The 15084-nt window shown below is 37.5% G+C and overlaps 1 long non-coding RNA gene across 1 annotated transcript in view; it reads right to left on the minus strand.

The window, feature by feature from the left end:
• LOC132367722 (uncharacterized) overlaps positions 1-14951 on the minus strand; it is a 46637-nt gene extending 31686 nt beyond the window's left edge. Inside the window, exon 1 of the long non-coding RNA XR_009503844.1 lies at positions 14890-14951. This is a non-coding gene — a long non-coding RNA (uncharacterized LOC132367722). The remainder of the gene's footprint in view (positions 1-14889) is intronic.
• Between the last annotated feature and the right edge of the window lie 133 nt (positions 14952-15084).

Genomic DNA, 15084 nt, shown 5'->3' on the forward strand with positions numbered 1-15084 from the left:
ATATATGCTGTCTACAAGAGACCCACTTCAGACCTAGAGACACATACAGACTGAAAGTGAGGGGATGGAAAAAGATATTCCATGCAAATGGAAATCAAAAGAAAGCTGGAGTAGCAATTCTCATATCAGACAAAATAGACTTTAAAATAAAGACTATTACAAGAGACAAAGAAGGACACTATATAATGATCAAGGGATCGATCCAAGAGGAAGGTATAACAATTGTAAATATTTATGCACCCAACATAGGAGCACCTCAATACATAAGGCAAATACTAACAGCCATAAAAGGGGAAATCGACAGCAACACAATCATAGTAGGGCACTTTAACACCCCACTTTCACCAATGGACAAATCATCCAAAATGAAAATAAATAAGGAAACACAAGCTTTAAATGATACATTAAACAAGATGGACTTAATTGATATATATAGGACATTCCACCCAAAAACAACAGAATACACATTTTTCTCAAGTGCTCATGGAACATTCTCCAGGATAGATCATATCTTGGGTCACAAATCAAGCCTTGGTAAATTTAAGAAAATTGAAATAGTATCAAGTATCTTTTCCAACCACAACGCTATGAGACTAGATATCAATTACAGGAAAAGATCTGTAAAAAATACAAACACATGAAGGCTACACAATACACTACTTAATAACGAAGTGATCACTGAAGAAATCAAATGGGAAATCAAAAAATACCTAGAAACAAATGACAATGGAGATACGACGACCCAAAACCTATGGGACGCAGCAAAAGCAGTGCTAAGAGGGAAGTTTATAGCAATACAAGCCTACCTCAAGAAACAGGAAACATCTCGAATAAACAACGTAACCTTGCACCTAAAGCAATTAGAGAAAGAAGAACAAAAAAACCCCAAAGCTAGCAGAAGGAAAGAAATTATAAAGATTAGGTCAGAAATAAATGAAAAAGAAATGAAGGAAACAATAGCAAAAATCAATGAAACTAAAAGCTGGTTCTTTGAGAAGATAAACAAAATTGATAAACCATTAGCCAGACTCATCAAGAGAAAAAGGGAGAAGACTCAAATCAACAGAATTAGAAATGAAAAAGGAGAAGTAACCACTGACACTGCAGAAATACAAAAGATCATGAGAGATTACTACAAGCAACTCTATGCCAATAAAATGGACAAACTGGAAGAAATGGACAGATTCTTAGAAATGCACAAACTGCCGAGACTGAACCAGGAAGAAATAGAAAATATGAACAGACCAATCACAAGCACTGAAATTGAAACTGTGATTAAAAACCTTCCAACAAACAAAAGCCCAGGACCAGATGGCTTCACAGGTGAATTCTATCAAACATTTAGAGAAGAGCTAACACCTATCCTTCTCAAACTCTTCCAAAATATTGCAGAGGGAGGAACACTCCCAAACTCATTCTACGAGGCCCCCATCACCCTGATACCAAAACCAGACAAAGATGCCACAAAGAAAGAAAACTACAGGCCAATATCACTGATGAACATAGATGCAAAAATCCTCAACAAAATACTAGCAAACAGAATCCAACAGCACATTAAAAGGATCATACACCATGATCAAGTGGGGTTTATTCCAGGAATGCAAGGATTCTTCAATATACGCAAATCAATCGACGTGATACATCATATTAACAAAATGAAGGAGAAAAACCATATGATCATCTCAATAGATGCAGAGAAAGCTTTCGACAAAATTCAACACCCATTTTTGATAAAAGCCCTGCAGAAAGTAGGCATAGAGGGAACTTTCCTCAACATAATAAAGGCCATATATGACAAACCCACAGCCAACATTGTCCTCAATGGTGAAAAACTGAAACCATTTCCACTAAGATCAGGAACAAGACAAGGTTGCCCACTCTCACCACTATTATTCAACATAGTTTTGGAAGTGTTAGCCACAGCAATCAGAGAAGAAAAAGAAATAAAAGGAATCCAAATCGGAAAAGAAGAAGTAAAGCTGTCACTGTTTGCAGATGACATGATACTATACATAGAGAATCCTAAAGATGCTACCAGAAAACTACTAGAGCTAATCAATGAATTTGGTAAAGTAGCAGGATACAAAATTAATGCACAGAAATCTCTTGCATTCCTATACACTAATGATGAAAAATCTGAAAGTGAAATTAAGAAAACACTCCCGTTTACCATTGCAACAAAAAGAATAAAATATCTAGGAATAAACCTACCTAAGGAGACAAAAGACCTGTATGCAGAAAATTATAAGACACTGATGAAAGAAATTAAAGATGATACCAACAGATGGAGAGATATACCATGTTCTTGGATTGGAAGAATAAACATTGTGAAAATGACTATACTACCCAAAGCAATCTACAGATTCAGTGCAATCCCTATCAAACTACCAATGGCATTTTTCACAGAACTAGAACAAAAAATTTCACAATTTCTATGGAAACACAAAAGACCCCGAATAGCCAAAGCAACCTTGAGAACGAAAAATGGAGCTGGAGGAATCAGGCTCCCTGACTTCAGACTACATTACAAAGCTACAGTAATCAAGACAGTTTGGTACTGGCACAAAAACAGAAACATAGATCAATGGAACAGGATAGAAAGCCCAGAGATAAACCCACGCACATATGGTCACCTTATCTTTGATAAAGGAGGCAAGCATATACAGTGGAGAAAAGACAGCCTCTTCAATAAGTGGTGCTGGGAAAATTGGACAGGTACATGTAAAAGTATGAATTTAGAACACTCCCTGACACCATGCACAAAAATAAACTCAAAATGGATTAAAGACCTAAGTGTAAGGGCAGACACTATCAAACTCTTAGAGGAAAACATAGGCAGAACACTCTATGACATACATCACAGCAAGATTCTTTTTGACCCAGCTCCCAGAGAAATGGAAATAAGAACACAAATAAACAAATGGGACCTAATGAAACTTAAAAGCTTTTGCACAGCAAAGGAAACCATAAACAAGACCAAAAGACAACCATCAGAATGGGAGAAAATATTTGCAAATGAAGCAACTGACAAAGGATTAATCTCCAATATTTATAAGCAGCTCATGCAGCTCAATAACAAAAAAACGAACAACCCAATCCAAAAATGGGCAGAAGACCTAAATAGACATTTCTCCAAAGAAGATATACAGATGGCCTACAGACACATGAAAGAATGCTCAACATCATTAATCATTAGAGAAATGCAAATCAAAACTACAATGAGATATCATCTCACACCGGTCAGAATGGCCATCATCAAAAAATCTAGAAACAATAAATGCTGGAGAGGGTGTGGAGGAAAGGGAACACTCTTGCACTGTTGGTGGGAATGTAAATTGATACAGCCCCTATGGAGAACAGTATGGAGGTTCCTTAAAAAACTACAAATAGAACTACCATACGACCCAGCAATCCCACTACTGGGCATATACCCTGAGAAAACCATAATTCAGAAAGAGTCATGTACCAAAATGTTCATTGCAGCTCTATTTACAATAGCCAGGACATGGAAGCAACCTAAATGTCCATCGACAGATGAATGGATAAAGAAGATGTGGCACATATATACAATGGAATATTACTCAGCCATAAAAAGAAATGAAATGGAGGTATTTGTAATGAGGTGGATGGAGTTAGAGTCTGTCATACAGAGTGAAGTAAGTCAGAAAGAGAAAAACAAATACAGTATGCTAACACATATATACGGAATCTAAGGAAAAAAAAAAAAAAAGGCCATGAAGAACCTAGTGGCAAGATGGGAATAAAGACACAGACCTACTAGAGAATGGACTTGAGGATATGGGGAGGGGGTGGGGTGAGATGTGACAGGGTAAGAGAGTGTCATGGACATATATACACTACCAAATGTAAAATAGATAGCTAGTGGGAAGCAGCCGCATAGCACAGGGAGATCAGCTCGGTGCTTTGTGACCACCTAGAGGGGTGGGATGGGGAGGGTGGGAGGGAGGGAGATGCAAGAGGGAAGAGAAATGGGAACATATTGTATATGTATAACTGATTCACTTTTTTATAAAGCAGAAGCTAACACACCATTGTAAGGCAATTATACTTCAATAAAGATGTTTAAAAAAAATAAAATAAAATAAATAAATAAATTAAAAAAAAAAAAAGACAAACTATTGTCCTGGAAACTGAAGAAACAGGCAGTTATAGAAAATTATAGCTTATCAAGAGCCAGAAGACCACAGCTGAAGTTGGTATATTTAAACTGTAATTGATGAATTGCTGAAGGCTCAGTGTGAACTAGATTTAGAGTTTAAAACTCTGAAGGACCCTAGTGTTAGGGAGGCTCCCAAACTTTCCATAGTTTCTCTTGAAAGAACCCTACCAATTTCTCACTATGAAGATCAGAGAAAGATTCTCTAATGTTTCCCACAGAGAGAGAGGAAAAGTAACCATTTTTTGAAATATGTCTCTTCTCCTTAAACAAGACCTGCCCTCAAAGGAAACTATTTACCAGAGTCTAACCTAATGGGGTTTCACCAAAGCCTAACGAACCTGGGGAAGGGAAACACCCAACTCCAATCCTCTTTAGACTTCAACAAAGAGGAAGGGAAATACATAACTCAGGCTCGCTAAGAGTCTGAGACCTAATCATAAAACTATAGAAGGCTTGCCCTCCTCCCACCATCATATCGATAGGGTTCCTGCACAACAGCAGGAGATTATAGATCATATGCCCACAAATTTGATAACCTAGATGAAATGGACCAATTTCTTAAAAGACACAATCTACCAAAATACACACAAAGAGAAATATATAATTTGAATAGCTCTGTATCTATTAAAGAAATTGAATCAATAAACAATAACCTTTCTAAAAAATGCTCCAGGCCCAGATGGTTTTACTGGTAAATTTTACCAAACATTTACATGAAATGATACCAATTCTCTACAATCTTTTCCATAAAATAGCAGAAGACACAACTCCTAACTCATTCTATGAGGCCAGCTTTACCCTAATACTAAAACCAGTCAAAGACATTAGAAGACAGGAAAAGTGCAGGATACAGGAGTATAGATGCATAACCCCTCAACAATTTATTAGCAAATTGAATTACATAAGCAATTATGTACCATAATCAAGAGGTATTTATCCGAGGTGTGCAAGGCTGCCTCAACATTGAAAATCAATTAATCAATGATATCAACAGGCTAAAGAAGAAAAGCATATGATCATATCAATACATAAAATACACTTGCATAAAATACACCTGACAAAATCCAACACTCATTCATAATAAAAACTCGAAGGAAATGAGTTATGGAGAGGACTTATTCAACTTGATAAAGAACATCTACAGAAAACTGACAGCTAACATCATACTTCATGTTGAGAAAATAAATGAGCTCCCCCAAGATAGAAAAAAGGGGAAAATGTCCTCTGTCATCACTCCTATTCAACATGATACTGGAAGTCCTAACTAATGCAGCAGCAGAAGAAAATGAAATAAAAGACATAGAGATTGGGAAAAAAGAAACAAACTACTTTTGTTCAGATATGACATTACTGTCTATGTCAAACAATTGAGCAAAAAATGTCCTGAACTAAAAAGTGATTGCAGCAAGGGTGCAGGATTTAAGGTTATTTTAGAAAAGTCAATTGTCTTCCTATAAACCAGCAATAAGTAACTGGAATTTGTAATAAAAAACACAATACCGTTTGCATTCACCAAAACAATAAAATATTTAAGCATAAATCTAACAAAACATGTACAAGTTCTATATAAAGAAAACTAAAAAATCAGATAAAATAAGATTAAGAAGAACTAAATAAATGGAGAGATGTTCCATGTTAATGGATAGTAAGTTTCTTTCTTCAGAAAAGCCATTCCTTCATTGTCTGTTAAGCTTGTTTACAATAATCTAGACAGAAATTTTCTCAAAATGATGATGACTGCCAGATAATCTCTAGGCTTAGAAGGAAACGGAACACTGTCTAGGAAGGTAGCAAAAGATTCACTTTGGTCTTTCACCATTCCTTCAAATGGCCAGTCCTTATGCCAGTTTTTACCTTGTTCATTTTATTTTTTAACATATTTATTGGAGTATAATTGCTTTACAATGGTGTGTCAGTTTCTGCTGTAAAAAAAAAGTGAATCAGCTATATGTATACATATATCCCATCCCTCTTGCATCTCCCTCCCACTCTCCCTATCCCTCCACTATAAGTGGTCACAAAGCACCGAGTTGATTTCCCTGTGGGACACAGCTGCTTCCCACTAGCTATCTATTTTACATTTGGTAGTGTATATATGTAATTGCTACTCTCTCATTTCGTCCCAGCTTACCCTTCCCCCTCCCCTTGTCCTCAAGTCCATTCTCTATGTCTGCATCTTTATTTCTGTCCTGTCCCTAGTTTTGTCAGAACCTTCCTTTTTTTTTTAGATTCCATATATATGTGTTAGCATACGGTATTGTTTTTCTCTTTCTGACTTACTTCACTCAGTATGACAATCTCTAAGTCCATCCACCTAACTAGAAATAAGTCAATTTTGTTTCTTTTTATGGCTGAGTAGTATTCCATTGCATATATGTGCCACATCTTCTTTATCCATTCATCTGTCGATGGACACATAGGTTGCTTCCATGTTCTGGCTATTGTAAATAGTGCTGCAATGAACATTGGGGTACATGACTCTTTTTGAATTATGGTTTTCTAAGGGTATATGCCTAGTAGTGGGATTGCTGGGTTGTATGGTAGTTATATTTTTAGTTTTTTAAGGAACCTCCATACTGTTCTCCATAGTGACTGTATCAATGTACATTCCCACCAACAGTGCAAGAGGGTTCCCTTTTCTCCATACCCTCTCCAGCATTTATTGTTTGTAGATTTTTTGTTTGTTTGTTTGTTTGTAGATTTTTTGATGATGGCCATTCTGACTGGTGTGAGGTGATACCTCATTGTAGTTTTGATTTGCATTTCTCTGATGATTAGTGATGTTGAGCATCCTTTCATGTGTTTGTTCGTAATCTGTATACCTTCTTTGGAAAAATGTCTGTTTAGGGCTTCTGCCCATTTTTGGATTTGCTTGTTTTTTTGATATTGAGCTGCATGAGCAGCTTGTATATTTTGGAGATTAATCCTTTATCAGTTCCTTCACTTGCAAATATTTTCTCCCATTCTGAAGGTTGTCTCTTTGTCTTGTTTATGGTTTCCTTTGCTGTGCAAAAGTTTTTAAGTTTCATTAGGTCCCATTTGTTTGTTTTTGTTTTTATTTCCATTTCTCTAGGAGGCGGGTCAAAAAGGATCTTTCTGTGATTGATGTCAGAGTGTTTGGCCTATGATTTCTTCTAAGAGTTTTATAGTGTCTGGTGTTACATTTAGGTCTTTAATCCATTTAGAGTTTATTTTTGTGTATGGTGTTAGGGAGTGTTCTAATTTCATTCTTTTACATGTAGCTGTCCAGTTTCCCCAGCACCACTTATTGAAGAGGCTGTCTTTTCTCCACTGTATATGCTTGCCTCCTTTACCAAAAATAAGGTGACCATATGTGCGTGGGTTTATCTCTGGGCTTTCAATCCTGTTCCATTGATCTATATTTCTGTTTTTGTGCCAGTACCATACTGTCTTGATTACTGTAGCTTTGTAGTAGAGCCTGAAGTCAGGGAGCCTGATTCTTTCAGCTCCATTTTTCTTTCTCAAGATTGCTCTGGCTATTTGGGGTCTTTTGTGTATCCATACAAAATTGTGAAATTTTTTGTTCTAGTTCTGTGAAAAATGCCATTGGTAGTTTGAAAAGGATTGCATTGAATCTGTAAATTGCTTTGGGTAGTATAGTCATTTTCACTACGCTGATTCTTCCAATCCAAGGACATGGTATATCTCTCCCTCTATTGGTATCATCTTTAATTTCTTTCATCAGTATATTATAGTTTTCTGCATACAGGTCTTTTGTCTCCTTAGGTAGGTTTATTCCTAGGTATTTTATTCTTTTTATTGCAATGGTAAATGCGAGTGTTTCCTTTATTTCACTCTCAGATTTTCCATCGTCAGTGTATAAGAATGCAAGAGATTTCTGTGCATTACTTTTGTATCCTGCTACTTTACCAAATTCATTGATTAGCTCTGGTAGTTTTCTGGTAGCATCTTTAGGACTCTCTATGTACAGTAGTATCATGTCATCTGCAAACAGTGACAGTGTTACATCTTCTTTTCCGATTTGGATTCCTTTTATTTCTTTTTCCTCTCTGATTGTTGTGGCTAAAAACTTCCAAAACTATATTGAATAACAGTGGTGAGAGAGGGCAACCTTGTCTTGTTCCTGATCTTAGAGGAAATGCTTTCAGTTTTTCACCATTGAGAATGATGTTAGCTGTGGGTTTGTCATATATGGCCTTTATTATGTTGAAGTAGGTTCCCTCTATGACCGCTTTCTGGAGAGTTTTTATCATGAATCAGTGTTGAATTCTGTCAAAAGCTTTTTCTCCATCTGTTGAGATTACCATATGGTTTTTATCCTTCAGTTTATTGATATGGTGTATCACATTGATTGATTCACGTATATGGAAGAATCCTTCCATTCCTGGGATAAACCCCACTTGATCATGGTGTATGATCCTTTTAATGTGCTGCTGGATTCTGTTTGCTAGTATTTTGTTGAGGATTTTTGCATCTATGTTCATCAGTGATATTGACCTGTAGTTCTCTTTTTTTGTGACATGTTTGTCTGGTGTTGGTTTCAGGGTGATGGTGGCCTCGTAGAATGAGTTGGGGAGTGTTCCTCCCTCTGCTATATTTTGGAAGCATTTGAGAAGGATAGGTGTTAGCTCTACTCTAAATGTTTGATAGAATTTGCCTAAGAAGCCATGTGGTCCTGGGCTTTTGTTTGTTTGAAGATTTTTAATCACAGTCTCAATTTCAGTGCTTGTGATTGGTCTGTTTACATTTTCTGTTTCTTCCTGGTTCTGTCTCAGAAGGTTTTGTTTTTCAAAGAATTTGTCCATTTCTTCCAGGTTGTCCATTTTATTGGTATATAGTTACCTGTAATAATCTCTCATGATCCTTTGTACTTCTGCAGTGTCAGTTGTTACTTCTCCTTTTTCATTTCTAATTCTGTTGATTTGAGTCTTCTCCCTTTTTTTCTTGATGAGTCTGGCTAATGGTTTATTAATTTTATTTATCTTCTCAAAGAACCAGCTTGTAGTTTTATTGATCTTTGCTATTGTTTCCTTCATGTCTTTTTCATTTATTTCTGACCTGATCTTTATGATTTTTTTCCTTCTGCTACCTTTGGGGATTTTTGTTCTTCTTTTTCTAATTGCTTTAGGTGTAAGGTTAGGTTGTTTATTTGAGATGTTTCTTGTTTCTTGAGGTAGGATTGTATTGCTATAAACTTTCCTCTTAGAACTGCTTTTGCTGCATTCCATAGGTTTTGGATCATTGTGTTTTCATTGTCATTTGTTTCTAGGTATATTTTGATTTCCTCTTAGATTTCTTCAGTGATCTCTTGGTTATTTAGTAGCGTATTGTTTAGTCTCCATGTGTTTGTATTTTTTACAGTTTTTTTCCCATAATTGACATCTAGTCTCATAGATTTGTGGTCAGAAAAGATAGTTGATACGATTTCCATTTCCTTAAATTTGCCAAGGCTTGATTTGTGGCCCAAGATATGATCTATCTGGGAGAAATTTCCATGAGCACTTGAGAAGAAAGTGTATTCTGTTGTTTTTGGATGGAATGTCCTATATATATCAATTAAGTCCATCTTGTTTAATGTGTCATTTAAAGCTTGTGTTTCCTTATCTATTTTCATTTTGGATGATCTGTCCATTGGTGAAAGTGGGGTGTTAAAGTCCCCTACTATGATTGTGTTACTGTCGATTTCCCCTTTTATGGCTGTTAGCATTTGCCTTATGTATTAAGCTGCTCTTATATTGGGTGCATAAATATTTACAGTTGTTGTATCTTCTTCTTGGATAGATCCCTTGATCATTATGTATTGTCCTTCTTTGTCTCTTGTAATAATCTTTATTTTACAGTCTATTTTGTTTGATATGAGAATTGCTACTCCAGCTTTCTTTTGATTTCCATTTGCATGGAATATCTTTTTCCATCCCCTCTGTTTCAGTCTGTATGTGTCCATAGGTCTGAAGTGGGTCTCTTGTAGACAGCATATATACAGGTGTTGCTTTTGTATCCTTTCAGTTAGCCTGTGTCTTTTGGTTGGAGCACTTAATCCTTTTACATTTAAGGTAATTATTGATATGTATGTTCCTATTACCATTTTCGTAATTGTTTTGGGTTTGTTTTCGTAGGTCATTTTCTTCTCTTGTGTTTCCTGCCTAGAGAAGTTCCTTTAGCATTTGTTGTAAAGCTGGTTCAGTGGTGCTGATTTCTCTTAGCTTTTGCTTGTCTGTAAAGGTTTTAATTTCTCCATCGAATCTGAATGTGATCCTTACTGGGTAATCTTTGTTGTAGGCTTTTCTCTTTCATCACTTTAAATATGTCCTGCCACTCCCTCTGGCTTGCAGAGTTTCTGCTGAAAGATCAGCTGTTAACCTTATGGGGATTCCCTTGTATGTTATTTGTTGTTGTACCCTTGCTGCTTTTAATATTTTTTCTTTGTATTTAATTTTTGATAGTTTGATTAATATGTGTCTTGGCATGTTTCTCCTTGATTTTATCCTGTATGGGACTCTCCACGCTTCCTGGACTTGATTGACTATTTCCTTTCCCATATTAGGGAAGTTTTCAAGTATAATCTCTTCAAACATTTTCTCAGTTTCTTTCTTTTTCTCTTCTTCTTCTGGGACCTCTATAATTTGAATGTTGTTGCATTTAATGTTGTCCCAAAGGTCTCTGAGACTGTCCTCAATTCTTTTCATTCTTTTTTGTTTATTCTGCTCTGCGGCAGTTATTTCCATTATTTTATCTTCCAGGTCACTTATCCATTCTTCTGCTTCAGTTATTCTGCTATTGATTCCTTCTAGAGATTTTTAAATTTCATTTATTGTGTTGTTCATCATTGTTTGTTTGCTCTTTAGTTCTTCTGCGTCCTTGTTAAATTTTTCTTGTATTTTCTCCATTTTATTTCTAAGATTTTGGATCATCTTTACTATAATCATTATGAATTCTTTCTCAGGTAAACTGCCTATTTCCTCTTCATTTGTTTGGTCTGGTGGGTTTTTACCTTGCTCCTTCATCTGCTGCACATTTCTCTGTCTTTTCATTTTGTTTAACTTACTGTGTTTGGGATCTACTTTTTGCAGGCTGCAGGTTCGTATTTCCCGTTATTTTTCGTGTCTGTACCCAGTGGGTGAGGTTGGTTCAGTGGCTTGTGTAGGCTTCCTGGTGGAGGGGAGTGGTGCCTGTGTTCTAGTGGGTGGGGCTGGATCTTTTCTTTCTCGTGCACAGGGCCACGTCTAGTGGTGTGTTTTGGGGTGTCTGTGAACTTAGTACAATTTTAGGCAGCCTCTCTGCTAATGGGTGGGATTGTGTTCCTGTCTTTCTAGTTGTTTGGCATGGGGCGTCTAGCACTGGAGCTTGCTGGTCGTTGGGTGGAGCTGGGTCTTAGCATTGAGATGGAGATCTCTGGGAGAGCTCTCACTGATTGATATTACATGGGGCTGGGAGGTCTCTGGTGGTCCAATGTCCTGAACTCAGCTCTCTCACCTCAGAGTATCAGGCCTGACACCAGGCCAGAGCCCCAAGACCCTGTCAGCCACACAGCTCAGAAAAAAAGGGAGAAAAAAAGTAATAATAATAATAAAAATTTTTAAATTATTAAAACAAAAAAATAATTTAAAAAGGAAAAAAAGGAAAGAAAAAGAGAAGGAAGAGAGCAACCAAACTAATAAACAAATCCACCAATGATAACAAGTGCTAAAATCTATACTAAGATAAACCTAAAAATCAGAAACAAATCAATCACAGAAAGCAAACCCTAAGTCTGCAGTTGCTCCTAAAGTCCACTGCCTAAATTTTGGGATGATTCATTGTCTATTCAGTTATTCCACAGATGCAGGGTACATCAAGTTGCTTGTGGGGATTTAATTTGCTGCTCCTGAGGCTGCATGGAGGAATTTCCTTTTCTCTTGTTTGCACAGCTCCTGGGGCTTAGCTTTGGTTTTGGTCCCACTTCTGCATGTAGGTTGCCCTCAGGCATTTGTTCCCGCCCAGACAGGATGGGGTTAAAGCAGCAGCCGATTAGGGGGCTCTGGGTCACTCATGCCGGGGTGGGGGTAGGAGGGGTACAGTAGTTATAATTGGAATGTGGGGTGAGCCTGCGGCGGCAGAGGCCAACATGATGTAACAGCCTGAGGCACACCGTGTGTTCTCCTGGGGAACTTGTCCCTGGATCACGGGGGCCTGGCAGTGGTGTGCTGCACAGCCTCCCAGGGGGGTGTGGATAGTGACCTGTGCTTGCACACAGGATTGTTGGTGGCTGCAGCAGCAGTGTTAGCATTTCATGCCAGTGTCTGGGGTCCAAGCTGATAGCCACAGCTTGTGCCCATCTCTGGAGCTCATTTAGGCAGTGCTCTGCCTTCTGTGGGTACACAGGGAAGTCATCCCCTTTCCTCATGCACCCTGAAACAATGGTCTCTTGCCCCTTAGGCAGGTCCAGACTTTTTCCTGTACTCCCTCCTGGCTAGCTGTGGTGCACTAGCCCCCTTCAGGCTGTGTTCATGCAGCCAAGCCCAGTCCTCTCTCTCGGGTCTGACCTCCAAAGCCCAAGCCTCAGCTCCCAGCCCACCCCACCCCCCCAGTGGGTGAGCAGACTAGCCTCTCAGGCTGGTGAATGCTGGTTGGCACAGATCCTCTGTGCAGGAATATCTCCACTTTACCCTCTGTACCCCTATTGCTGTGCTCTCCTCCATGGCTCTGAAGCTTTCCCCCTGCCCCCCATCCCTGTCCCCACCAATGAAGGGGCTTCCTAGTGTGTGGAAACTTTTCCTCCTTCACAGTTCCCTCCCAGAGGTGCAGGTCCTGTCCCTATTCTTTTCTCTCTGTTTTTTCTTTTTTCTTTTGCCCTACCTAGGTACATGGGGATTTTTGTGCTTTTTGGGAAGTCTGAGGTCTTCTGCCAGGGTGAAGTAGGTGTTCTGTAGGAGTTGTTCCAAATGTAGATGTATTTTTGATGTATTTGTGGGGAGGAAGGTGATCTTCACGTCTTACTCCTCTGCCACCTTGAAGGTCCCCTCGTAAGTTTCAATATTGTTAAGAAGTCAGTTCCAACTAACTTGATCAACAATTTCAACTCAATTTCAGTCAGAATCACAGCAACTTATGTTGTAGACACCAACAAATTGATTCTAAAGTTTACATGGAAATGGAAAAGATCCAGAATAGCCAACTCAATATTTAAGAACAAAGTCAGAGAACTGACAGTACCTGACTTCAAAAATTATTATAAAGCTACAGTGTCAAACCAGTGAGATACAGGAGAAAGAATCAACAAAAAGATTATTGAAGCTGAATAGAGAGCCCAGAAATATACTCACACAAATATTATCAACCAATCTTCGACAAAGAAGCAAAGACAATTCAATGAAGAAAAGATAGTCTTTTCAACAAATGTGCTAGAACAATTAGACATTCATGTGCAAAAATAAATAAATGGAGACACAGACCTTACACTTTTCACAAATATTAACTTAAAATGGATGATAAATTTAAAACTAAAATGCAAAACTATAAAACTTCTAGAAGATAACACAGAAGAAAATGTCTAGGTAACCCTGAGCTTGGCAATGAAATTTTAGATAACATCAAAAGCACAATCCATGAATGAATCATTTGAATTCATCAAAGTTAAAAACTTCTGCTCTGTGAAAGAATGAAAAGACAAGTCACAGACTGAGAGAAAATATTTGCAAAAGACAGATCTACTAAAGAAATTTTATCTAAAATATACAAATAACTATTCAGATGTAATATCTTCACAAAGGAAGATATACTTATGGCAAATAGGCATATAAAAAGAATCCCAGCATCAGATGTTATTACAGAATTGCAAATTATGATATACCACTACACTCTTATTAGAATGTACAACAGCCAAAACACTGACAACACCTACTGCTGGTGAGGATATGGAGCAAGAGAACTTTCATTCATTGCTGGTGAGAATGCAAAATGATACACCCACTTTTGGAAGACAGTTTGGCAGTTTTATAAAGCTGAACATAATTTCCACTATACAAGCCAGGTTAGTAATTGATCACAATTATTAACTGATAATGATCTCCTCATTTTGGGTTGTACATACTTTCAAGTATTACTTGTATAATTTTGAACAACTAGCTTACTCCCTCCTCCTCCCCCCTGCTGATCACAGAAGTTACTCTTTTATGTTAATACTGGCTCCATTTTCTAATATTTGTTCTATTTCACAGTCGTATTCATAACAGATAGTTGTGTGTAACTTCAATGCTCTTGGCAGCTTGATTTTAAAAGGTACACTTCTGGAGGGGCAGTAGACTCTCCCTAACCCTCCTCCACAACGTTCCCACCCCTAGCCACACGTCTTTTACGGTATGTTAAAAAGAAATTCAAACATTCAGAATAATAGAAATAGTAAAATGAGCATCATGTACACAGATTTAACGATTCTTAACCTTCTGCCATATTTGTTTCCTCAAACTGTTTTGATGAATTTTTCAAAAGTAAATTACAAATACATGATTTCAGAATTGTAAATATTTCAGTATGTATCTTTAAAAAATAAGAGCAATTTCCTACATCGTCCAAATATTATCACACTAACCAAAGTAATGTTAATTTTCCTTAATATTTCTTATACCTAGTCCATATTTATATTTCCAAAATTGTTGTCTATTGCACTGTTATTTTTTTCCAACCAAGATCCGATGGAAAACCACACTGCAATATGTTGTTATGTCATAAAGTTAAAGTCTAACCCATACCTCTGGGAATTGAGGCAAAGTCGCCAGGAATCGGCTCCAAACGTTAAGACTTTCAGTTTACTAACCAAGCGGAAATGCTTCAAAACTTACTTCCTACGCTCTCAAAGACTTATGGGAAATGTAGTCTTGAATGTTATGGGCTCACATCTCAGGCCTCTGGGAATCGGTTTTCAGAGTTCACTCTGCGCATGTGCA

The sequence above is a fragment of the Balaenoptera ricei genome, chromosome 6 (assembly GCF_028023285.1).
Source record: "Balaenoptera ricei isolate mBalRic1 chromosome 6, mBalRic1.hap2, whole genome shotgun sequence".
Taxonomy (NCBI): Eukaryota; Metazoa; Chordata; class Mammalia; order Artiodactyla; family Balaenopteridae; genus Balaenoptera; species Balaenoptera ricei.